Source organism: Bos grunniens, chromosome 5, assembly GCF_055505025.1.
Source record: "Bos grunniens cultivar Pamir isolate PY7600 chromosome 5, Bosgru_T2T1.0, whole genome shotgun sequence".
Taxonomy (NCBI): Eukaryota; Metazoa; Chordata; class Mammalia; order Artiodactyla; family Bovidae; genus Bos; species Bos grunniens.
The window spans coordinates 107,744,743-107,771,007 of NC_141169.1; the positions used below are offsets into that span (position 1 = coordinate 107,744,743).

A 26,265-nucleotide genomic window follows, 5' to 3' on the forward strand; every position below is an offset into this window, starting at 1 on the left:
TCACAAGCCCAAGCCCCAGAGTTCCTTTGAACACCCTCTCCACAGGTGAGCGTTCCTCCTTTTGGAAACAAGTCAAGGAAAACCCATTTTTGTTCAACTTCAGGCATGTTCTGGGTGGGTTTCAGCAGGAGGCACGTGGCAGAAACGGAGGTTCCCCTGCGGGGTGAAGTGAGCCACCACCGAGCACAGCTTCACTTCCCAGAACCTGAAGACACCATCCAGCCGTGGACCGCACGTCAAGCCTCCAAGCCTCCCACCGGGTGGGCCCGTGGCTGGGGATGAAGCTCGGCCCAAAATAAGTTCTTGGATCACCTGGAGGGCCCTCGGCTCTGAGCCCCTTCTTTTCTCCTAGGAACGAGATGCTGTGGGACTTGTCGGTTGTCTGGTCAGACTTGGGCTGCTCCCTGGAGAAAGTGTTTCCAGCCTTCTAACGGCTGCTCCTGTGTCTGTCTCTGTCTGTCTGTCTGTCTAATGTCTTAAGTGCTGTTTGTGGGAAAGCCAACAGGAAGAGCACAGACATGGAGATCAAGAAGTCTGTCCTGGCCCTGGTCACCAGGACGCAGTTCAGGAGACCTCTTCAGATCAGTGTCCCTTCCGACCCCACTTGACCCTCAGGTCACTGTTTCAAAGCCTTCAAGACCCCTTCCCCAGTCCCATCTTTCTGTTGTTCTGGGGAACCGCCTTCCTTAAAAAGTGCCACCTGCCTGGATTGTGGAGGATTTGGGGTCAGCCCCTGACCACTGATGTCCAGCCATCGGCCTCTGACCGTGGTCCTGAGACACAGAGCCTCCTTCCAGGTTCTTCTGGTTTGCTCGGGGTCTTTCTTCTTAAACCCAAATGACACTTTTGGGGCACGACACCTGCTATTTTCATTTTCTCTGTCACCTTGTCCCCCTGTGTCTCTAACGCAGCCGTGAGAGACAAGTTGGAATGGCAGTGGCCCCTTGAGGGAATTTTGACACAAGCAAGATGATTTGAGAGGAAACTGCATGAAGACTGTCTTGCCTAAAACAAGACTATTTAATATAGGCAACACAACCCCCACCCCTACCTTGGTTTCCGTACTTTGGGGATAAATAAGTGCTGGCTTTTTACCTTGCAGCTTGATACAACTGTCAAGGGCCTGTGCTGTTGTCTAAAACAGTGTAAGGCCATTTGCTTTTGAGTGCATATGTCAAATTCTATTTTTCTATGTCTAACCTTTCTTAGCTCTCTGTGTAGAAGAGACTCCATTAGCCTTGTCATGATAATTTCATATTATTGGAAGCCAGTTTCCTCCATTTTTTAAATTTCTATCTTTCCCTCTCTTAGAAAACTAAAGGTAACCAATCAAAATATCAATCTGTAGTTGTGTGTGCCTTCCAGGAATAACTAGAGTGCAGACAAACTGTAAAAAAAGTCTGAAAAGGAGAGCAATTCAATTGTGTTTCTTTCAGTGGACACTGAAAAGACACTTACCTACATAGCAGTCTTCTCATTTTTACTACACTGTTGAGGCAATTATTAAAGGCTTTAGCTCTGAGATAAAGGGCCTTGGGTTTGATTCAGCATCTGTAAAAAATTAATTTACCCTATACAAATAATGTCAGCACAGTATTTTGCTTTGAATGAGGCCCTGGTTCCAATTCTCGTGATTCAACCTTCCTAGGTTTTCTATATTGGTTTCACGGTGTAAGTAAGTTCTGCTGTTTTCATAACTTGTTTAAAAAGAAGAATTATATGTATTTGCACACGTAGTATTCAAGTAAATCGAATAATGATAATGGCTCATGCAGGGAGTGTGCAAAGCCCTGTAAGTTCTCGTTCATGTGTGTGTCATCTTCTGCTTTCTGCTTATCACTGTGCTTTGCTCTCTTTTCTCAACATGAGCTCCCATCCCTTCCTCCTCCCCCCAACTATTTTACTCCCTATGGCCCTCTTAGGAAAAATCAAAACACTTATTTTTTTTTCAGCCTTAGCCACTGCCCTGAATTTAACTGATTTTTGACAAAATTTAATAACGCTTCTTTAAACATCTAAGAAGGTCGATTTCCTTCGTGGGCCCCTTCTGGTTCTTAAGTTTCTCTCCCATGACTGATTCCAAACTTGAGTCTTTGAAAATTGAAACCTGCTTTTCCACTTCAGCAACATGTTTCTGCTGTGGCTATTACAATCCTATCAGCAGAACCTAGTCCACCAGGAATGGGAACTAATATTGGGGCTCTTGGAGCTACAAGAGCCAGACTGTTCTTGCTCTGCGGGAATGAATTGAACCCACTCAAGGGATCTGTCCCGATGTGAGGGACAAAAGCTTTGCTCATGTTTATTGTGGTAAACAATGTTCTCCTAATCCAGTTCTCCCCACTGCTTCTGCAGACATTAGGCTTTCACCCATCTGCCAACACACTGACTTTCTCTCTTCAGGGGAGCTGTTGGGAGACTTTCAGTTGCATCCAAGGACCACCCCTCCAGGCTTCCCTGAGGAGTATACTCAGAAACCTCCAAAAGAGGCAAGAATGGAGCACGTCATCCCCTCTGAGAGCCCCAGTTCCCATGGTAGGGATTAACACGACTGAGAAAGGCGGTCCAAACTTATCTTTGAACCTAATGGCATCATAAATGGCAGCATCCTCAAACACAGAAGTCCAGCAGGTCAGTTCAAACATCACTAGCCAGAGTTGGCTCATTGTGAGTAATCACAGACCCCTCAGTCTCTTTGTAGGTAGGGAAAGGGAAACTGACATCACAGTCAACATGTCTTGCTATCCCTGCATGTCCACATTACAGGAAAACTAGCACAGCATGTGACTGGGCACAAGAGAAAGCCGCCAGGCTCTAAAGCAGGCCCAGACGGATCCTGGGACATGTTTTCATCATCTGAGTTTCATAATCTGGGCCCCCTGGCATCGAGACCAGTCCTAAGAACTAACCAGCCTTTTGTTTTCAGAAGGTTCCTGTGTTGCAGTTGGTCCATATATTCTGCCCAGGGTCTGTGATGCTACCCTGTAGCCATTAGCAACTCACAGGAGCCACAGCTCACCTTGTAGCAAAGGAACCAGAAGAAGACTGATCCCTAGACCAACTAATACACTGCATTCTCTGAACGGCTTTCCTGATCTAGACGGCAAAAATTCAGCAATGGGCAAGATCTGGGTGTCAGAGACGAATGTCCTACAGCTTGACTCTCTCTTGGTCAAAGGAAGAATGTTTGGCTAGAGGGCATGGCCAATAAAGTTATCCATTTTTTTAAGAAAGGGAAACAGAGACTCATAGAGGTGAAGTGATTTGCCCAAGTTCACACTACTGACCTATAGCTGGGCCAGAACTTGAACTGGGGTTGTAAGACCCGGCTGGGGACCCAGGGGAGAACACCCCCTGTTGAGTTGTCTTCCTTGGCACCAGTGAGAGGGAAGAGAAGGCACCTGTGGGCCGTGTGTCCTGCAGGAGGGACCACAGCCTCGCTTGGTCCCACGACCCACAGGATGTCAGAGCTCAAAGGACAATAGAGACCACCCAGTTTCACCCTTCAGTCTATAGCGGAGGACATTTCAGGCCCAGAGAAGAAAAGTGACCTGTTCAAGGTCACACAGTGGATTAGTGGCAACGTTCAGACTTGAGCCGGCATCACTAGAGCTTGGCGCCCTCAGTGTCCTGCCCGCTTCCCCATTGACATGCGTTCATCTTGGCCGCAGAGCCTATTACCGTGCCCTGCTTCCACGCCCCGCCCACCCGCCTTAGGAAGAGACATCTTCAGGCTGGGGAAGCCACGTCTTCCTATCTAGTATTTTTAGACACATCCTCTAGGTTTCTCAGTCGTCTGAGGCCACCTCAGTCAGAAAGGGAATTCCAAAAGAACCTAACTCTGTGTACACGTGCTTCATTCTCCCTGCCAAATAAAGAGAAGCAGCAAATGTGACATTAGCAGAGGGCCCACTCCATGTTGCTGCTCTCTTTCAAACATCCTCAAGTCACTTTACATCCACCCGTGCAATTATTGTCTGCGTTCATTCTCAGAATTAAGATTCCAAATTTCGGGTCTATATAGCCAGCCCATCATGCCGCTCCCTTGCTCAAAGCTTCTCTATTACTCCCCACATCTTAAAAATAAACTCATAAATTGTTAACCGGTTATCCAAGGCCACCTGTGACCCGGTTTATTTAATCCTACCTCTAAGGTTAACTCCCGCTCTCTCTTCCCATCAGCCACTCAATCTAACTCCTGACAGCTCAGATATATGAAAAATAAACAGTCCTCTTTTTCATCCCAAGCCTGTTCCCTTTCCCCAAAAGTCAGAGATGCTGGGGTGTATATCTTTTCTTCCTAAAGGACAGGGTCTTTTCAGTTTATTTTTGTTAATCCCCACCTAGGAGACAGCTCAAGTGGTGATGGGTCTTAATAAAGAGTGAGTAAATGAATAAGTGTGTGCTTAGGGAAAAGTACATTTATCCTCCCCCTGGCACCCCTGGGAAGAATCAGCTACTACTGTAGAGAAAAACAGATAATGTCTTGAGATTTTCTCAACAGAATATAAACATAAAGCTCAAACAAGATAGCAAGTTGGAGAAAATGTGGTGCTGCTTTATTTTTAGGCATTTTTTTTTCTTAAAGAAAACACATGGCGTCAGGAGCACAGGAGATGGGCTAGGTCTTTGTGGCTTGCGTGCACTTTTTAACCACCACTCCTGGCTGGGGAAACAAAAGAGCCTCTTTGCCTGTGTGATTGTGCTCTCTTCCTTCATTGCTTTAAATAGGCAAGATGTGGTTTGCATTCTTTTCACCGCTAATGTTTGCTTTGTATTGCTGAACGAAAATAACTCACCCATTTCATAAGGCTCTCAAAGGTTGATAATTATCCCATCTCCCTGTGCATTCCAATCATTTGTAACCAGGGTCTCCAGAGTTGCTAACAGAGGCTCCCCCAGTCCCACATCCCCTAGGATAAAGCAGTAGGTGGTGGGTCTAGGTGTGTGAAACCCCAGGCAACAGTAGCATCCTTTAACCTGACTGGAGAATCCTCAAGCTGGAAGGATTATCTTGTACATACAATTGCTCTAGACAAGAACGTGCACCAACTTCCTAGGGTTTAGTATAAAGCTCCTCTCCATCACCATTGCGGAGTGATGACAGCTCTTTACGGTAAACGTTATCTTTTTCCTGGTTATGTCCCCACCTTGATCATTAAAGGCGTCCCCTGTAATATAGGTGTTACTCTCTAGATTACAGTCAAAAATGTTAAATGGCTTGTCCCAGAGCACACAGCTTGGCAGGGCCAAGCTTCAGATTTAAATCCAGTGCCATCTCCTTTATGCTGCTGCAAACCTCCTATAGAGTTTATGAAAGTCCAACTGCTTGGCAACGTGGAGAAGAAGCAACTATAACCTTCCTTGATATTGTAACCTAGCTAACAATCTTTGGCCTAGAGAGAATCTTCCAGAAGTCCAAGACAGATAGGTAGACCTGTGTCCCTGCAGATGTCTACTTCCACCCGCTGACCACAACCTTATGTCTCAAGCCAAAAACTAGAAATTCTCAGGGCAACGTTGTCTCAGCCATGCATCTCACTTTCAAAGCCAGTAGATTCAGGTTTCTGTCTCCATCCTTCCAGATGTCTCTGATTTTACCATAACCAAACCCTGAATCCTAGATCGAGCCTTTCTTCTGCTAATTTCACTTCTTGTACACACATTCCTGTGACCTCCACCATTCCCCAGTAAGTACTGATCCCCACCCACACTTGTGCAGTTATGAAGGCTTTCCATGTCTTTTCCATCCACCTGCATCTGTGCTACAAGATCTCAGGGAAAAGGACCAGCCCACTCTTCCTAACAGATGCATTTCTGTGACTTCACTGGCTTTGACCAGTTAAGTCCAAAAGGACCATGTTTTTGGATTGTCGGTGGTAATCAGGGGACCGCTGACCCTCCCCAAGCACTTTAATTCCTCGGCACCCCTCTCCTTGGCTTATCTCTGGCCCTGCCAGCAGTTGCTTGTAGGACTAGTCCTGACACCCATACGGGAGCACATTGAATAAATAAATAAATAAAAATAAGTAAAAGGTAAGAATAAATAAAACACCCCGTTCCTTCCCCTCTCTGAAACTTGGACTGGACATGAGAACATTTCCCGCTCCAAGACAGGAGGGAGGCAATCTCAGAAGAAAGAGAAACTCGTGTCTGCTGAGGACACAATTCTATCCAATGAGGTTAGGGCAGAGCTGTTGGCAGCTTCCGTTAATTCCGTTGGGGCAAGTGAGTGACAGCTGGCAGTTAGTTGAGAGGTTGCGCTGAGGATGCTGGGGTAGAGTTTTAAGTAAACAGTTAGTTGGCCCTTATACATCATGAGCCTAGCTTAAGTGCCCAAGGAAATGGAATAGCAGAATAAGGAGATATTCACAAATAATGCCAAAACCTGTTGTTAGTCTTTGGCTTCCATATCCTTCCCCCAAACTGGAGCTCAAGTGCTAAACAGGCCAGCTTCTCCATCACTTCCGCCGTCCTTCATGTAGAGGGTCTGGCTATAAAGCAGTAGCTGAGAAGTGGGAAAGATAAAGGGTTATTTGAAAAAACTGCTCTGGAGAATCTACAGAAAGCCCTGCTGGAATTAGGTTATGAATTTCTGAATCTGAGCTAGGTTTGTTGGGTCAGTGACTTTGCCAGTTTATTGGCTCAAAAATTGACAGGACAGAAGGTGTTTAATAAATGCTCTTTGGATGGATAAACAGCTACATGAGTGTTTACCTGAGCCTGAAAAACTGTTTTTATAGGCGCAAACATAAAGCTCCAGCATCCTCAGGCCTGTACCTGCTGGAAAAATTCTTGTCTGTCTACCCCAGAAAAAAGAGGGAGAGAAGAAATGAGTCGTGAGCATGGGTAATCCAGGGAATGTCTGTTCTCCTTTTCATGCCCTCACTTCCACTGTGGTCCTAGAAATCCCATCAAGACAGCAGCAACAGGCAGTTAAAAAAGTAACATTCTGTGCTGCCGCCTCTTGGAAGTTTCCTAGATACCTGACTTTATCCCTCCAGCGTGGCCCCATGAACATGGTGATGACAAGCTTCGGCTCTGAAATCAGAGCGAGGCTGCTCTTATTACTTGATGTGAGACTTTGGGCAAATTACTTAACCTCTCTAAACCTCAATTTCCTCAGTCTGTAAAATGGGGATAATATTGGGTAAAGCACTAAGCAGAGTGCCAGGAATATAGTTAGTGCTCAATCAATGTTTCTAATTCCTCCTGCACCTTATTCTGCCATTCCCTTCTTTCTCACCCTATCACTTCTAGCCACATTACTGCCTAGGATCAGCCACAGAGTAGAATGGTTAGGGAAAAGTAGGTCATTTGGGAAAGCCAGGAAATGACTGGCAAGTCTGAAAGCAAGCATGGCAGCTGCACCAACTGCTTGGTCTTTGGAAGAAAGGCATAATGAGAACCTGTGATGCCCACAGCCCACGTAGATTGCTAAGAATGACAGAGGTGTGTCTTCATTCGTAAAGTAACTGGACCCTTAGAAAGAAGACTAGAATTTTTTGCTCCCAGGATATCTCAAATGGCACCTGGGTTGCCAAGAGCCTGCTATTCAATCATTGAAGTCACCCAGCAAGACAGATGTGAGGTAGGTTAAGAGTCTATATCTGTGAGCCGGGTTGAGCACTTAGGTCTCAGCTCTGAACCCTTATGGGTAAAATGAAAGGGGCCATGCCACATATTCACTGAAGTACCTGCATGTTCTAAGACTTACATTTTCGAAGGTTCTCTGATAGTCAAGAGATTATCCTAGAAAAGTAAAAAATACACAAAGTTTAACCTCCCAGGGGAGCAGTAGAAATGTTTTCATTGGACGTTAACTAGAAAGTGATAAGAGATGGATGAAAGAAAGACAGTGACTATAGCTTACCAGGCTCCCCCATCCCTGGGATTTTCCAGGCAAGAGTACTGGAGTGGATTGCCATTTCCTTCTCCAGGGGATCTTCCCAACCCAGGGATTGAACTCGGGTCTCCTGTACTGCAGGTAGACGCTTTACCGTCTGAGCCACCAGGGAAGTTAGAGATGGATAGGAATTAACCAAAGCTGGAGGTCAGAGGACTTGGACCTCTTTCTCAGCACCAGACGTGACACCTGGAATTTCCCAGGAGACACCTATAGATTCTGTCTTCACCTCTGCTCTGAAGATGCCCCCATTAGTGAGAAAGTGACAGGGAGCCCAGCTCTGTTCACCCCATCACTAGCCACCTTTTTTTCCCAAGTTGCAAGGCAGAGGAGGAGACCCCAAGGTCTCCCATCGCTGCTGCGGTCACCAGCCAAGGCCTCCCCAATCCTGTGCCCCTATCCCCCAACAGAACCCCGTTAGGTATTAGGTGTAGCTGCACTCCACGTGCCAAAGTGCTTCCTTCTTCTGTGTTTGTCACAAACACGTGCAATGCTGATTGCACACATTTGCAGGCAGGGTTCAGCAGGCCGCGGGTCAGTCCACTTATGCAAGAGAACACCCAGTGACCACGTCTGAAGTCAAAGAAGGCTTTCAGGAGAGCACAGCTGGTTTTCCACGGGGTGTGAGGTGTGCCTGCCCCTGTGTGAGGCTAGGATGCCCACACAGCATCCCCCATGCCTGCCCTCCCCACACCAGCCCCAGGAAAGGGGCACTCTCTTTGAAGGTTGGCTTGAAGTCACGCCACCAGGAAAGAAACAAGTTTCGCCCAGAAATGTGGGCAGATGAGGAGGGGGATGGAGGGCAGCCAAGAGCCCCAGTCCAGAGCTGGTCACCAAGCACTGAACGCTTGGCAACGCTGCCCAAGGTTCTTAGATTTCTAGTCAGTCAAACCTGGCCGTGGTTTCCGAAGCAAATGTCCCCAGAACAGCTGAGGGAGTAAAAGGTTTCTGACTGAACGGTGAACGTAGGAAGAGTGGCCCCGGCCGTCAGGTTCTCGGGCCAGCCTGACAAACGTCTGCTACCTCACACCCTCAATCTTTGCACACATCTAGCCGAGGGAAAGAAAAAAATCCCCAACTCGAAAAGCAAGCGGGTGCGGAGCAACTCCGTGGGGCCAATCATTTTCGAGTGGACACCCTCCAAGCAAGTTGGCAAATAAACCAGGAATTGACCTTTTCCCAGGAGACTCGGCAAAGTCTCCTGTTGATTGCCCACGCAAGGAGAGGGGGTTCGGATGATGACCCCGAGAGGGAGTAACTGGCCACCGACCGCAAGGGCGAGCGGGGTGAGACCCAGAGAATGGGAAGTCACAGAGGCCACCAAAGCCATCAAATGCAGAGAAGGAGGTCATTACTCACCAAACAAGGGGAGGGTCCCACTGCATTTAGAAAGGTCAGGAAGGTGGTCCAAACGGAAGGGCCATGGGACAGAGAGAGTGTGCACCAGAGGAAGTTTGGTCCCAACTTTGGAGTGGCTCATAAAGCAGATAATAAAACTCTGTTTTAGGATCTCTTGCTGTTCTGACTTTGTAGCACAGAGGCCTGGGCACAGCTCTGAACAGATCCCGGAGGGATGGACCTGTGGTGTCTGGTCCCAGCTGGAGGATGTGCCTGCTCTCAGGTCAGGGAAGTTTTTCTTTGACACATACTTTTGTGAAGAGTTAGGAGCCCCAAGCTCCTTGGCTCCTGCATAACTTTGAAAGTGCCCATCACTCCAGCTGTCTTTTCCTCGCTGCCAACGATGGACAGGCAGGCCTCTCTCCTGGCCAAACAGACGTGATAATCATGGGAAAGTAGCTGGAGAAAATTGTTAGCGTGTAGCTATGTTTTCCAAACAGGAAAACTGAGGTCCAGAGCCCCAGCCCTGGAAGGTGAGGGGAATAATACATGATTTCAATACCGCTGAATCAGGGTGGGATGAGGCCAGCTGAAATGATCTCATCAGAGGTCAACAAGCACTCAAATGTGGGCGGTGGGATTACAGGTGATTTTTATTTTCTTCTTTTCTGGCTCGGCTTTCTATATTATTCTTTCCCATGCTGGGGTTCTATATTCTCCGAATTTTTCCACTAGGTGTGGTTTTGAAATCGTATTTTTGAAAAAAAATGTTGATGCAGCAAGGATGAACTCAAGGTCAAGGTGGCTCTGGAGTTAAGGGTGGGGGGTGCTGCCCCTGCCTTCGCCCCTGACCCCACCCAGGAGTTGAGAATTCAGAGCCTGCTGCTGAATCTGGCACCCCCCACCCCATTCCGACCAGAGCCCCCCAGGGTCCATCTAAGCCAGAGGGGCCTGTCTGTGCTCCCCCCACAGAGAGGGTGGCCATGCAGGTCCAGGCTCCAGACACCGGCTCTTGTAAAGCTTACTCGGAATCCAGGTGGAACAGAAACTGCAATGAGCATCTGGCCCTTAGGAGACACCTCCTCTGCAAGATGGACAGAGAGCGCCTGGCACTCTCCCCAGGTCCCTGGGTCCCCAGGATGCTACTTTTCTGGCCTTAGTGTTTCCATGACCGGGATGGTCAGCAGGCCAGGCCCCCAGTCCCGGCCACCCAGGAGAAAGCCTCTGAGTTGAGAGAGCCCACAACTTCTGTTCTGTTGTTCACCTACTATTTCCCTACGGGAGGGTTTCAATTCTGTCTGTCCGGTAAAACTCCCTTCCCCACACCCACCCACCCCTGGCCTTCTTTCCTGTCTTGTTCGATCTTAGTCAATAGGGAGGGAGAGGGTGGACACCTCTAGTGTCAGTCCCTTGTCACCTGATCTTCACTGCGGTGTGTCCTCCAGGCCCAGACGACTCAACCCTGGAACTGGGGTGGAGACCTTCCCCACCGCCCACCTCCAGTCCTCCATGTGTGTGTTCCTTCCGCATTGGGTGGGTTCGGAAGCACCGCCCTGGCTCTCTCACAAGGGAAAGACTGGGGAACAACTGGTGAACACAGCAAGTCACTCAGTGTCAACATTTACGCTCATGCGTCCTGGCTTTCCATCTGTCAAAAGACTTTTGCAAGTGGCTCTGGGGACTCTGGGAGTTCCCCTGAAATGCTATAGAAAATGGTATAGGGTGGATGTGTTGGCATTGGGCTTTTTTTTGTTTTTTGTTTTTAACTTGGGAGAGGGATCCATGGTTTTTGTTAGTTTCTGAAAGAAGTCTGTCAACCAGAAGAGCATGCAGAATGTTTCATCTGATGGCTCCGTCCCCCAACTTAGAGTCAGCAGCCTTAGGTTGTGGCGGGTACGAGGTGGCCACCTCCTAGTGGGTGGAGTGCACAAGACTGCCATAAAATACTCTGAGTTGGTAGAGACTTGTGGTTCTAAGAAAGGAGGCAGGTGCCCTTTTTATGGGGCTTTTGTGGTTTGGGGCCGGGAGCCCAGCTCCACAGCTCCAGGGTTCAGTTCTTGCTCGAACCCCACTTTTCCTCAGCCATGTAGGACTTATTATCCTCATTTTACAGATGAGGAAACAGGCTCAGAGAAGTTAAGGGACTCCCCCTATGTTACACAGCTAGCAAGAGACAGAACCAGACCTAGAACAGGGACTGTGAGAGGGCTCAAGATCCGCACCGGTTTCACAGTCTTCCGCAGCAGGGTCCCCGCTGCTGGGGTCCCTGCTGGGCTGGGGGGCAGTCCAGAAACACGTCATCTGACGTCTTGGGCATCCAGGTCTCCATACCTGCAGAATGGCCTTCCTTCCCTCCGCCCCCTGCTCCCAGCTGCCTGGCTGTTTGCGGAAGGGAGGCAGAAGGACCTAGCCACCACCTTCAGTTTAGCGGGTTCAGCTCCACCGCCTCTCCTCCCTCAGCCTCCGCCAACCAGGAGCTGGGCAGGAGGTCGAGGCCACCGGCCGGGGATGCCCTCAGCCTGGGCAGAGCCCAAGACCCGGGCCCTCATTGCCTCCTCTCCGTCACCTGGGGTGGTGGTTCAGAGAGGAGTGGGGCGAGAATCCCTGCGTGCCAGGTGGGAGCTGCTGCCCTAAAGCCCACAGCGGGCAGCTCCCACCTGGCACGCTCGGAAGTACCCTAAGTGTATGGCACGTTCACGGGGGAGGGGTCAATTTCAATTTAGCGAGGGGCACAGAAGCAGAAGTAAGGGCAGCACCTCACCCTCCCCCAGCTCCCCTCACGCCCCTCGCCCTGTCTGAGGGTCCTAGTCCTTGTGCCTGTACCTCCTCCCCCAGGCTTGGAGGCCCCTGCCCTACCTGCAGCCTCCCCCACCCCTGAAAAAAACCACAAAGATGAGCTGGTACATCATCATGGCTAGGTTTTGGGGAGGCACTGGGAGCCAGGGTTCCTGGCCCCGCCTGCCATCCCCCCACCCATGCTCCACCAGGAACGACTTCCTCTGAGGCCCTTCCACTCCAGCCCCCATCACCCCCTCCTCTAAAGAGCTCTCACATAATGTGGTCTTGTCATCAGGATGGGTGATTCACTTCCCATCCAACTTTAAATACTGCCCCCCTCCGCAGTGAGTAATCCTGACTCCAAAGGGAGCCTTGCCATCGGCCACAAGGTTCTCTGGTTCCTGCCGCTCCTGTCTTTCCCATATAAGGCCCTGAGAGGTGGAGGGGGGAGGCCTTGGTGAGTGAGTGGGCACCCAGCCCAGGTAGGGAAGGGGCTGACGTGGGTGGGGGTCCAGAGGACTCAGCACATGGACTAGAGATGGGAGTCCGAGGCTCTAGCTACCCCGATAGTCCTTTCCAGCCCCTTCCAGAGCCTTGAAGGGTCTGTGAAGGGCCTTTGTGGGCACATACGAGGACTTCAAATAACATGGGGAGGTGTCCCTGAGGCTCTTTCCCAGCTCTCTGATTACCCCCTACCCCCAGGCTCCCCTCAAGCACATGCCCAGATCTCAAGAGGGCAGCCACTGGGCACCCCTCGCCCGCAGGTCACCATGCTTTGTACCCTGTGACACCACCAACCACCCTGGCCACAGATGCTGGATGGGGGGTTAGTGCGCGAGTCCACAAAGGCCCCCTTGGGGCCAACCAGCAGCCCAGGAGGTACGCTTGCTGGGGCCCCGGCCCCCCCAAGCCGTGTGCCCCTCCCCCGCCAACCTCGTAAGGACTGGGAGGGAACTTAAGGAGATGCTGACAGAAGGAGAGAGAAGCCAGGGCCTCCCCAGGGGCAGGCAGGGACCACGGGACATGAGACAGATGGCAAGTGAGATGCCAGAAGCAGGTCGCTTGCTGGGAGCAAGGCGGGGGTGAGGGCAGGTGCTGGACCTGCTGCGACTGTCTGCTGCTGCCCTCGGCTGAGAGCTGGGCGTGGCCCAGCCTGGCCACTCCCCTGTGTATCCTTACAATACACCCCCGTTACCCGAGGTGACCTGAGCCTATCATTGCTGCTCATACTTGCCAGAGCCCGTCGTGGACTTTCCACGAGAAACCCAGGCGACCGTGTGGTCCCAACCCTGAGGCCCATGCTCCACCAGAAGCCAGAAGGCCCTCTCCCCACTGGGAGGCCAGGTTGAGGGAGGGGGCTTCCGTGAATAAGAGCATCAGGGTACCTCGTCCTGGGCCACCTAGGACCTGATCACAGGGGGGCTGATGTGAGCCACCCAGGGCCAGGAGGCCTGGAGCAGTCAGGACCTGGGCACCCCTGGAGGGGAGGCTGGTAGGGCAGGGAGGTCTGTGAAACAAGCAGCTTCTAGGCCACACAGTCACCCTTCCGGATACATCTTCAGATGTGGGTCCTTGGTCACTGCCACTGGGAACTGCAGGAAGGAACCAGAGAGGCCACCCAGCCCAGCCTCCGGCTCTGGACAGGGGGACTCCAGCCTGGGACAGCTTCCAAGGAGATCACTTGGGATATTAGCTCTTGGAGATCCCTGGTGGGGAAAAGGCACAGAAGACAGGGTTGGAAATAATTTTCAAGTTCCATGTCAGACTTCTAAACTTTCCCATGCTCTGCAGTTGGCCAGTAAATTATCTTTCTGCAGTGCTTAAGTGAAACCAAGGGGGAAGGGGAGCCCTATTTTCTCAGCTCAGCTCCCACCAAAGGCAGGCCCTGCACTTCCTTTCTAAAGAACATTGCAGGTCACCAGGAAGAGGTACTTGTCCTCACCGTCATTAATAACTGTGACTCTGCACCAGAAGCCTGTTTACGGGGAGAATCTGTGTCTGTCTTCCATGTCCCACCCCCCGCCCCTCGGGACAGAGAAAAATGGCTGCAGTTTTCCTGTGGAACACCATTGCGAGGCACAGGAGGTCATAGTGATGGCTGAGGACAAGGCAGCTCCCTGGAAAACCTTCCAGAAGCTTCTTTTAAGTTTGTCAAAGTGCAAGGTCAGTTCAGTTCAGTCATTCAGTCGTGTCCAACTCTTTGCAACCCCATGAACCGAAGCACGCCAGGCCTCCTTGTCCATCACCAACTCCCAGAGTCCACCCAAACCCATGTCCATTGAGTCAGTGATGCCATCCAACCATCTCATCCTCTGTCGTTCCCTTCTCTTGCCCTCAATCTTTCCCAGCATCAGGGTCTTTTCCAATGAGTCAGATCTTATCAGGTGGCCAAAGTATTGGAGTTTCAGCTTCAACATCAGTCCTACCAATGAATACCCAGGACTGATCTCCTTTAGGATGGACTGGTTGGATCTCCTTGTAATCCAAAGGACTCTCAAGAGTCTTCTCCAACACCGCAAGTCAAAAGCATCAATTCTTCTGCACTCAGCTTTCTTTATAGTCCAACTCTCACATCCATACATGACTACTGGAAAAACCATAGCCTTGACTAGATGGACCTTTGTTGGCAAAGTAATATCTCTGCTTTTTAATATGCTATCTAGATTGGTCAGAACTTTCCTTCCAAGGAGTAAGCATCTTTTAATTTCATGGCTGCAGTCACCATCTGCAGTGATTGGAGCCCAGAAAAATAAAGTCTAACACTGTTTCCACTGTTTCCCCATCTATTTCCCATGAAGTGATGGGACCAGATGCCATGATCTTCATTTTCTGAATGTTGAGCTTTAAGCCAACTTTTTCACTCTCCACTTTCACTTTCATCAAGAGGCTTTTTAGTTCCTCTTCACTTTCTGCCATAATGGTGGTGTCATCTGCATATCTGAGGTTATTGATATTTCTCCCAGCACTCTTGATTCCAGCTTGTGCTTCTTCCAGCCCAGCGTTTCTCATGGTGTACTCTGCATAGAAGTTAAATAAACAGGGTGACAATACACAGCCTTGACGTACTCCTTTTCCTATTTGGAACCAGTCTGTTGTTCCACGTCCAATTCTAGCTGTTGCTTCCTGACCTGCATATAGGTTTCTCAAGAGGCAGGTCAGGTGGTCTGGTATTCCCATCTCTTTCAGAATTTTCCACAGTTAATTGTGATCCACACAGTCAAAGGCTTTGGCATAGTCAATAAAACAGAAATAGATGTTTTCTGGAACTCTCTTGCTTTTTCGATGATCCAGTGGATGTTGGCAATTTGATCTCTGGTTCCTCTGCCTCTTCTAAAACCAGCTTGAACATCTGGAAGTTCATGGTTCACATATTGCTGAAGCCTGGCTTGGAGAATTTTGAGCATTACTTTACTAGTGTGTGAGATGAGTGCAATTGTGCTGTAGTTTGAGCATTCTTTGGCATTGCCTTTCTTTGGGATTGGAATGAAAACGGACCTTTTCCAGTCCTGTGGCCACTGCTGAATTTTCCAGATTTGCTGGCATATTGAGTGCAGCACTTTCACAGCATCATCTTTCAGGATTTGAAATAGCTCAACTGGAATTCGATCACCTCCACTAGCTTTGCTCGGGCATGGGGTAGCTCCTCCCAGCCGCCGCCCCTGACCTCGGATGTGGGGTAGCTCCTTTCGGCCGCACTTGTGCGCCGTCTCAGCCGCCCGTGATGGCTCTATCCAAGAGACAGACTCTTTTCTGTCCACTCTGCATACTACACCAATAATAGCTCTGTTTTCTGAGAGTTTTGATGATCTGATAGACCCGCACAGTGCCTCGGCATCCAGATGTTGGGAATTTCTGTGGTCTATGGTGATGATGTCATGGTGTTTGTCCAGGAAACAGGCGAGGGCAGTCTGAGCCTCCTTGGTAACTGAACACATAAACCTTGCTTTTTGACATGCCGTGAAGAATCCTTTACACTGGTTATCTTCTTTGATAAATACTAGAAGTACCTGGAGTTGATCTGGATGAAATCTCATGGGGCCAAGTTGCGTGTGCATCAGCTACTGCTACCTTGCTGCTGCTGCTGCTTCTGCAAGGCTCAGACTCTGTGCAAGGTGGGGAGTCCTTATAAAGTAATCACACTGTGATGTGACCCAGTGAAGCCAAGGAACCACAGAGTTCCCTGGCTAATCAGTTTGAAGGAGGGCCTGACTGTCAGAACACACAGGGCCCACCTGGTGCCTCTGCCCACCTGGTGGTCCCAGCACCTGGAGACAATAGCAGCCAGCCCCCTCCCCCAACCCCCCAGTGCTGCTGGGCCAAAGGAAGCTTGCAGACACGTGGTCTGTATGTAGTGTAATGACGCACAGTCACCCCACATGCCCTCAAGCATCTTCTTGCAGGTGGACGCCTGTTCGAGGCCCCACGAGTCTCGAGACTAGTGGGAGAGAGCTAGGAGGAAGAGCACTGGATTGGGAATCAGAAGACCTGGGTTCTAGGCCCAGTTCCTCCACGAGCAGCTGTGAGACCTTGGGTCTATCTCCCAGCTGGGTCTCAATCTGCCAGTCCGCAGTCCAAAGGGGCTGGATCAGACGACCTCCTGGGGCCCTTCCCTGGCGCTTCCCTAGCTCATCATGTAAACAGCTCCTGTTTGCTCAAGACAGACACTTGCAGTGGTCTTACCTCACCATCAGAGGGAGACGAGGCTGGTGGTGACCAGAAGGCGTCCACTGGGGTCCCCAAACCCCTTCCGGCTCAGCAAGGTCAAAACAAGCTTCGTCGTTGATCGAAGGTGCCACGTGCCTTTGCCCCCGTGTTGATACTCGCACTGATGGTGTTGAGTGTGCAGCGGATGCATCAGACGGGTCTCAGGGCCAGTCGAACAAAGCAGGGCTGGTCGTCATGGTTGTCACGGGGGACTGGGAAGGGGGGTGGGGAGTGGAGGGGGGAAAAAGCCAGTTTCCCTTAGGAATGCGCTTGATGAAGCAATAAACATGAATTTCACTCCAGTCCTGATATACTTTTTACGATATTCTCTGAGCTGCTGAGGGAGATACCCAGAAAGCACTCGGGCTGTTCACTGGGCTAGGTGGGATGTCGGGAAGAAGCCCACGGGGGAGGGGGTTGAGTCGGGGGCTGCAGCAGCCGCTTTAAACACAGAACAGTATCTTCACTTGAAAGAATCATCTGTACTCCCAATTGTGTAAACGCTGGTATTAGGTAGCCATTTTTTCAAACGTCAGCGAGCCAGTCACTTTTAGGAGAACAATTCATAGTGTTTTTTGGCCAAAATTGGATTTTTAACAAAATCGGATCTTTCCAGGTGGAAACAGATTTTCAGATAATTTGAATCGGTTGTTGTGATCTTGACAGTTGCCCAGAATTTTGAAACTTTTGTAATAAGACGAATACGAACACATGTAATTTCTTTTACAGTGAGATGCACCAAACTTGAAAAGACCCGTGCAAAACTTTTCTAAAGAAGTTATGTGTGATGTTTCAAAAATTTCACTTATGTAAAAGGCACCATCCAAAGGTTAAGATAAACAGATGTATTTGGATGTAACAGTATAAAAAGTTCATGAACACAGCAGATTCCACGTTATAACTAAGCTTAAGGAAACTGCCACACGTTGGGTTTTGGGGTAGCACCAAAGAAGACTATACACAATTATTTTGAAAGCTATTAAAATGTGTCTCCCTTTTCCAACCACATGTCTGTGGACAGCTGTAAGTTCAAGACACACTACAACCAAAACAATCCACTGAATCCACTAACCACAGCAGACTGAATCCAGAAGCAGGTGGAAGGATTCAGCTGTCTTCTGTAACTGAAGACATTAAAAAGATTTGCAGATGTAAAACAGTGGTTTGACAGTATGACTGTCCCCTGGCTCACTCCAGGGCACATTAGTTGTCGTAGCCGAGAGGCGGTGCTGGGTGGCCCTGGGTGCCCCTAAAACCTAGTGGGCATGAACACCAGGGATTTTGCTCAAAGTCCTACAAGTAGGCACAGGAAAGCTCCCCTTGTCCCCCCTCCCCACACATCACCAAGAATAACCTGGTCCAAGATTTCAATAGTGCCACGGTTTAGAAACCCTGATATAAAATAACACTGCCTCTCCTCAAGGTTTTTTTTGTTTGTTTCAAAAATACTCACGTGAGTGTGTAACAGATTTATTATTGTTATGTTTAAGGTAGTGTGTGTATATATATATATACATTTTTTTTTTAATTTCAGCTTTCCTTCATAACACCAGAACCATCAGTAGACATAATCCACATAAACAAAAGCTCTTTGGCGTCCTTAGCGACTTTCAAGACTACAAAGGGGTCCCGAGAGCAAAACATCTGAGGACTCCCCAGACAGGCAGGAGGAGGGTATAGATGACAAAAGGAAAGTTGCTGAGCAGGTCTACCCACTGGCCACCGTAAAAAGAAGAGCCCTTCTTTGTGGTAGATGTGCCCCCAAGCATATGTCACTTCTTCTCGAGGCCAGCTGAGGGGGCGAGCGCCAGAATGGGGTGAGGGTATCAGCAGAAGAACGTGTCTGGGCTTGTGGTCACCAAGGCGGACGCAACCAGGACTGACATGCACCCACTGTTCCCAAAAAAGCTTACTGTCTAGAAGGGGAGAGAGACGCGATAGCTTTGACTGTAATTAACATATGGATGGGAAGCAGGGAAATACATGCACGGGGCTCATGAGATCAGTGGGCGGGAGTCCACGGGTAGGGGTTGGCGGGGGGTGGGGGTTGAGGAGTGGAGATAAAGGAGACAGGGACGGCTCCCCAGAGAAAGAGCTGTCTCAGTTGAGTCTTGAAGGATGAGTAGGAGTTTGGTCTCAGGGCTTGGGAGGAGCCCTACGGAGGAGACAGGGTCCCAGGCACGGGGAACAGCGTAAGTGAAGGTTCAGAAGTACCAAACGGCCTGGGAGATTTGGAGAAGGTATGAAAGGGTGTAGAGAAAACAAACACATTGCTAGATATGCCCCCTCCAAACAAAACGCAATGCCACCAATAAAACTAACATTTTCAAATCAAGAAGGAACAAAAAAAATAATAAGAAAGGAAAGAACAGCTCTGATAACGTGCAATATCTATTTTTAGAAGAGAACAACCTTCTGGTGCTCTGATACCAACTAGCTATTTGGGAAAACACTTAAGTGAGACCTTGGTTTCTTGTCCAGACACAGGGTAAGATGTTTCGTGATTCCTTCACCGCCAACCCCCACCCCCGAGTCCCCCATGCCTCTCTCTTTCTTTACCCTTTTTCCATCTCGGGTCCACCAGGGCTTTCCAGAACATTCACTGTGGGTCAGCAGATCCTGCCAAGAAAGGGCAAGGGAAGCTCATTAGCACAGATGCCCAGGACCTGACTCCCCATCATTCAGAAAAGGGTCCCCATGGCTCACTCCATCAAAGACACCCACACTTGCTTCTCCCACCAAAGAAGACGACTGAGGTGGTTGTGTGTTGATTTCTGAAGCAGTAAGTCAACAGCATCCAGCACACTGGACCAAAGCACCCTGGGTAGGAGGAGGCTTTGCTAGTCGTGTAAAATAAAAGAGGAATGGGGGGAGAAGAGCCCATCTCTGCTCACCAACAGCCCCCATCAGAGGCTTGAGCTGGTGGAAGTACACTCTGTGCTTGCCCTGGGCCCAGGGGGGAGCCTGCCGTTCCCAACAGTCACTGCTGGCTGCACAAGAAGTCTGTCTGACACGCATCCGTGACTCTGTCTCCAATACAAGTCTGACTGGTCTCCCTTGAATTAAAGGGAAACCCCAGGCTGGGGTCTCAGCCCAGCATCCCTCAGAGGGCCGCCTGCACAGGCTGGTATGGGTGGCCCATGAGGGTTCAACCAAGATGTTTTCCCAGAAGAGCAGACAGCCGAGACCATGCAGCCAGAGTTAGGTTGTGCAGGGAAAGTGGGGGGGGGGGGGCGGTCAGGATGGGGAATGAGGTGCTGGGGAGGAGGGCTGGTGGATGATTCTAGGAGCGGGGGAAGGAAGGGCAGAGGCCACAGAGCAGCTGAGGTGGGACATTTAGGGCAGCCTGGGGGCAGACAGCAAAGGCTCGAGGGTGCAGTGGTATGTGACGAGCGAGTCCTTACTCTGGAGCAAGCAATGTAACCAGGAGGGTCTCACCCCCAGAGGCCTTGCTCACACACTCCTCTGGCCAGTAGCCCAGGGGTAGACAATCGCTCCTGGACTTTGTGAACATCTATGGGCCCACTGGGCTGTGTGTGTGTGCCTGAGTCGGCGAGCTGGGCAGGGAAGAGGGTGCCCTGCAGCCCAGGATGGCCCAGCCCCTCCCAGCATCCCAGGTCAGGGCACAGGCCCAGAGTAAAGGCTTATCAGCCAAGTCTAAATTCAGGTGGAATCATCTGGGTACCCTCTTTGGTGGTGCCAGGAGGCAGACGGCTCAGAAGGGAACACCTACATCACAAGTCCCACCGGAGGATGGGCAGCCTGCACACATCCTATAGCACACGCCTGTCGCTAAAGGGGGCTTCTGGGATGCCCAGCACTTCACCCACACGAGGTGCCAGTGCCAAAGATTCAGTTCAGTTCAGTCGCTCAGTCGTGTCCAGCTCTTTGCAACCCCATAGACTGCAGCACGCCAGGCTTCCCTGTCCATTACCAACTCCTGGAGCTTACTCAAACGCATGTCCGCTGAGTCGGTGATGCCATCCAACCATCTCATCCTCTGTCTGCCCTTCTGCTGTCATCAATCTTTCCCAGCATCAGGGTCTTTTCCCATGATTCGGTTCTTCGAATCAGGTGGCCAAAGTATTGGAGTTTGAGCTTCAGCATCAGTCCTTCCAACGAGTATTCAGGACTGATTTCCTTTAGGATGGAGTGGTTGGATCTCCTTGCAGTGAAGAGACTCTCAAGCATCTTCTCCAGCACCACAGTTCAAAAACATCAATTCTTTGGTGCTCAGCTTTCTTTATAGTCCAACTCTCATGTCCATACACGACCACTGGAAAAACCAAAGCCAGAGGTTAGGTCTGAGCAAACAGCCATGTGGACCAGCTGCTTGGGTGACTTCCTCCTCCCAGCCTGTGAAGCTCATCCAGTGAGCCAGTGGAACCATGGGTGCTGCTCTGTCACCCTCGAGTCACCCCGGTTTACTTGGGTCATCAGAAGTTAGAGGCTGAAACACTGTAGCTGCTACACTGATAACAAGAGCAGGAGCAGCTACCAGTGCCAAGCACTGTTCTAAGCACTTCACAAACACTAACTCAGCTGATTGGCACGAGTCGATAAAGTGTTGCGTCTGCAACTTAAATCCGCAAAGTAAAGGTACCTGCCTCTGGTGACTAACAAGAAAGCAAGCAGGTTGTGGCAGGGCCTTGGTATGGCTCCCCCACCCCCCAGGTCTGATGCTGTCTGGATGGCCCCAGGCACCAGAGGCAGAGGGTTTCCTTCTTTCTGTGCTTGTCCGGCTTTGATTCAGCAACGGTGACGGTGAGGACACAGGATGCCACGTGGATGCACATGGCTCTGGTTTATCAAGTCCACTCCCTGTGAGGTTATAAAAGCAGAACTGGGAGGTCTACCCCAGCCCAGAGGTTCCTTCCAACCCACAGCCCCCAAAATCCCTGCCCTGCTCTACTGCAAGTCCCACATTCAATCATCATTCATTTATATGGTACAAAAGCCCCCTCCCTCTTCTCCTGATCTCCCCCTAAGGGAACCAGGGGAGCCCCAGGACCGTGCCCTTGAGGACCATGTGTTTCCTGGTCTTTTTTCCCCCAGGGTCACAGCCAGAGGCAGGGCTGTAGCCAGGACCACCTCAGGGAGCCTATGTGGGCAGCTTCTGCACACTTTCGGCCACCCCATGGAGCCCCCTCACCCTCACCTTTGAAGCAGGCCAGCCGACCGCCACACCTCCTGTGTCTCCCCACTTCACTCTTGTCCCAGGAATTCGAGCAGCGTCCACAGTCTGCCCCGATCGTAGCAGCCTAGCTCCTTCCATCAACATGGTGCTACTGGCCTGACCTGCATGCCAGTCCCTTCCCACTGAGGGAGAGCTGATCTCTGAATTTCCCCTCTGACCACGGCTTCCGCTCAACACCCGCTGATCACAAGAAATACCTAGAGGGAACTGAGACCGTAACCGGAAAGACCAGATTTTGCACAAAGACTAGAAGTGGACGACTTTGGAGGAAAGGGGCACACCTCCCTGGGACTGCGCTGCAGCGGGGGGCACTGCCAGAGACCACGGCCCCAAGGCTCTTGTCTGGAGCAGGCGTCCTCCTCCTGGCCGCAATCCCTTTAGGGATCAGCGGGCTAAAACAGCATGAGAAGCGAGGCGACAGCCCCAGAGGCAGAAATGCCAGTGGGGTGGGGGGCTTGATCACCAGGAGGCAAGGCGACCGCACCAGGAGGAGGAATGCCGATGGGCGGGCAGGGGTGTTACCGTGATCACCAGGAAGGCCAGGAAGGCACCTCACGCAGGAGAAAAGCATTCCCAGCATCTGGGAACAGCACGCTCCTAGAGTGACAGGGGAAAAGCTTCCTAGCGCATCTGATAAGAAAGGAAATTAACCCAAATCCTTGTCTGGCTGAGTTCCAGACTCTGGAGGAATAGGACCATGGCCCTCTCATTCCTGGCCACTGCCATAGATGTGTGGCAAAGTACGAGGACTTTGAGATCACCCTGTACCTAAAATATTGAAAATATCACAGGGAGGTGTGAGCGAGGGATTGGGGGGTGGGGCTCCTTGAGCTGGTTTCAGAGAGATGTTTAAGCTGAAACCAGGCAAATTAAAATAGTTATGAGATTTGGGGTCATGCATTTTGGGCCAGTCTCTAAGGTAGGAACAAACTTGGGGAAAAGAGACAAAGGCCACTGTCGCCAGGGTGGGCTGGGTGTAGGGGAGAAAGTCAGGGCTGACGCTGACAGGGCTGGAGGGGGCCACGCTGTGTGTATAAGTCAGGAGACTGAAGGCCAGGGAAAGGGGTCTGGATTTTGTCACAAGCCAGATAAACATTGCTTAGAAAGTGGCGGGTGATGTCGTCTATTCACAGTTAAAAGATAACTCCGTGTGGTCCACGGAGAAACCCAGAGAGGAAAGGAGCAGACACGTGAACACCACGTAAGAGGCTGTGGGCCATGGCACTCCAGGCAGGAAATCGGGTGGGAGACAGACACAGTGCCAGTTTGGGAAACGTCTTAGGGGCAGTCTCGACGAGACTTTATGGTAGATTGCACATGAGTCGGGGGAGAAGGGCACCGAAGACGGATTCTGAAGGTTTCCCTTGAGCAGCTCTAGCTGGATGGCGGGACCACTTAGATGAAGTTGCGGGGAGCGGGGAGCAGGTTTGGGAGTCATCGCTAAGAACTCTTGCTTTTATAACAGAGTCAATCAAAATAGTGGACAACTTTGCCTATCAGAGTGGACTGTTATTTGCCAGATTAAAATCCAGAACATCCCAAAGGGAGCCTGAGCATTTGTGTGTGTGTGTGTATGTGTGTATTCTCCAAATTATAAAATAATAGCACTCAAAAATCTTCACCTTGAATATATTCTGAAATAAAACTTGGTTTCAAATTAAAAAAATAAATAAATGAAAAAGAAGGCTGGTTTTGGACATGTTGAATTTGAGAATTAATGGCTTGTAAAATGAAACGCCATCATAGGACCCAGAACCCTCCCCAGAGCTACGGCTTCTTCCCTGAGGTTTTAAGCTCTACGGTGAGGACCATCTACAGAGCCCACAGGGTTACAGGTCATCCCTAAGGTCATCAAATGATAGCTTTGTCCTTAGGACACTCATTCGTTCATCTGTCCCACAAGTACACACACGGGTTCCAGGGAGGAGGTCTGCACTTCCCGCGATCTTCATAAGAATCCAAACCGTAAAAGACTTTGGACCCAGAATCTGTCATCTCACTTTTTAAAGATGATCTTTTGTAGCAGATGGAGGCAAGGGAAAGTACAAATAAGCCCAAGCATGGCCACCAGCCCCCAGGAGAGGGTGCATCTGAGGGGACTCATGGCTGCTCCCAGCCTACCCAGGGATCCCAGCCACAGGGTGGTCCAGATGGGAATGTCTTACCTCCCATCCACCCCAGGAGGGACTGCGCTATTCTCGTGGGGTGGCAGAGGGAACAGGTCGGGGTAGGCAGTTGCCCAGGAGCCTCGAACAACATCGCCACCCACTCCCCGTCTCTTCCTCCACCGGCACAGCCTTCTGGAAGGTAGGCTCCGAAAAGTCACTTTCCTCTTTGCCTTTGGTTTTGCATTCTTTTTCATTTTCACTGTTGTATTTCTGCCTTCTCTGTTTAAAAGAAGAAATAACAGCCACCCTACAATCTGCTCTTCAATTACTTGAGTCTTCAGATTTTCTGAGTTCTGAAAGAGTTTGTTGCAACATTATTTCCACTGCTCTCCTTTCCTTGTGATTCTTTTTCTCCCCACTGTTAACTTTTCTAGCCAGATACTCAGTTGTCCAGTTCATCACCACACTTTCATCTTTCGGAATGCTATGAATTTTCCTCTTTGTGTAGCACTGGCTCTCTTTCTCAGGTATTGATACAGTGCCTTCACTGTCAGTATCCTAAATAATGGTGCAGTTTGGGCTCTTGTGGGTTATTTTTTTTTTTTCCTGATTCAAAGTTTATTTAGAAGAGTTTTGAGATTTCCAGAGTTGACTTTTGATTTTTGTGACTTGTTTATTAAATTTACTGAAATGTGATTACAGAAAATGACCATCAGAAAATTTTATTTTTCAAACAACATTGAGTTTGAATTACAAAGTTACACCCTTTGTAATTCAAAGGGTGAATTCTGATGAATGTTTTGTGGTCATCCAATGTCGAACATTTGTTAAATGTTTTTAATTATTTCACACAGACGCTTTATGCCCAGGGGAGTTCAAAACCCATGAAACAGAACCATCCACTGAGACAGTAGAGCTTTGTGTGTGAGTCCTCAGAGACTGCCAACGATGGCTTTCCGCTTATTTGGGCTTTTATTCCACAAACATGGGGAGTGCTAAGTGCCTGCTGCATGCCAGGCCCTCCACAGGGCCCAGGGACACCAGAGTGAGGCCTGATGGCTATGAATAGACACGTGCTCACCACACAGTCCTGAGTTCAAAGACCTTCCCGGTACAGGGGACAGTGGGAGTTTCACCCTGTGATGGAGAAAGACCAATGCCTGGGGTCCCCGGAGGTGTAGACACAGGCTTTTTAGCAAACCAGCCAGCAAGAGAAGAACCTGGATGGTCAGATCAAGAGGAGGACCAGCTGTCTGTCACTTCAACAAAGATCCACATTCTGAACAAAGAAGCCAAACCCATGGGAACACAAGAGGAAGAAGCTAAAACACTTTAAAATTATTGTAGGCAACTGAAGGAATACTCGGGACCTGTATACTGACCTCTAGGACCCGTGGAAGGCTTACCAGTCCCTGCAGGAATGTCCATTGACGGAGGAAGAAGTGGCAGCTTCCGTGAGAGAAGACACACAGGTGATAATGTGGGGTCAGGAGGTGGAAACTGGCGGGACCCCAGGCTCCTGCTCTCGGGGCCAGAAGAGAAGGACTGATACGAGGAAGGAAGGGAGCATCTGAGTGCCCAATGTGGAAAGAAAAGTCTGTATCAGGGCAGAAGAAGAAGACGGAGATCTGAGAGCAAGCCCCAGTGGGCAGTGCAGATCCAAATTTTTCAGGCGAGTCCCTGAAATGACTGAACCTTGTCAAGAAGTGGAGCTTCTAGGAATATTCTGTCAAAGCAGATGATGACTTGGAGCAAAGCGGGGGACTGTCCTGAAGCAAGAGACAAGGTGAGCCATGCCGACGAAGCTCCAGATATCTACAAGGGCTGGGAGGGAGGGTAACTACAAGACCTTGAAGAAAAGCAGAGAAGTATTTCTTCTTCTCCAAACCCTGATGCTGTCCGGTGAGCTGAGAACTCTCGAAGTTCCGCTGGGAGCTCAGGAGACTGATAGATGCCTCCATATCTCCACAAGAGGGTTGCAGATCAGAGAAGAGTCACTGAAATGGATTGAAGTCAAGCTCCTGGAAGTGGACCCTCGTGCGTCTGATAACCCAGGTGGAACATCTGCCAGAGAACACTGCTCCCGGTCCCTGGGCACAGGTAGAAGGCTTGGCTCCTTCCCTCCAGAAGCCCCTCGTGGGTGCTGCCGCTTCCTCCTTGTTCCCTATTCTGCTCCTCTTTTCCTCCATTTATCCCCAAATCCCATATTTCCATGGATACTAACAGGGAGCTCA

General features: G+C 50.1%; 1 long non-coding RNA gene across 1 annotated transcript; it reads right to left on the minus strand.

Moving 5' to 3' along the window:
* Positions 1–18,180: 18,180 nt before the first annotated feature.
* Positions 18,181–21,511, minus strand: LOC147372954 (uncharacterized). Its single transcript, XR_015164402.1, has 2 exons — positions 20,678–21,511; positions 18,181–19,345 (listed from the first exon to the last, which is right to left on the minus strand). It is a non-coding gene; the product is annotated as an uncharacterized LOC147372954 (long non-coding RNA).
* Positions 21,512–26,265: the final 4,754 nt, after the last annotated feature.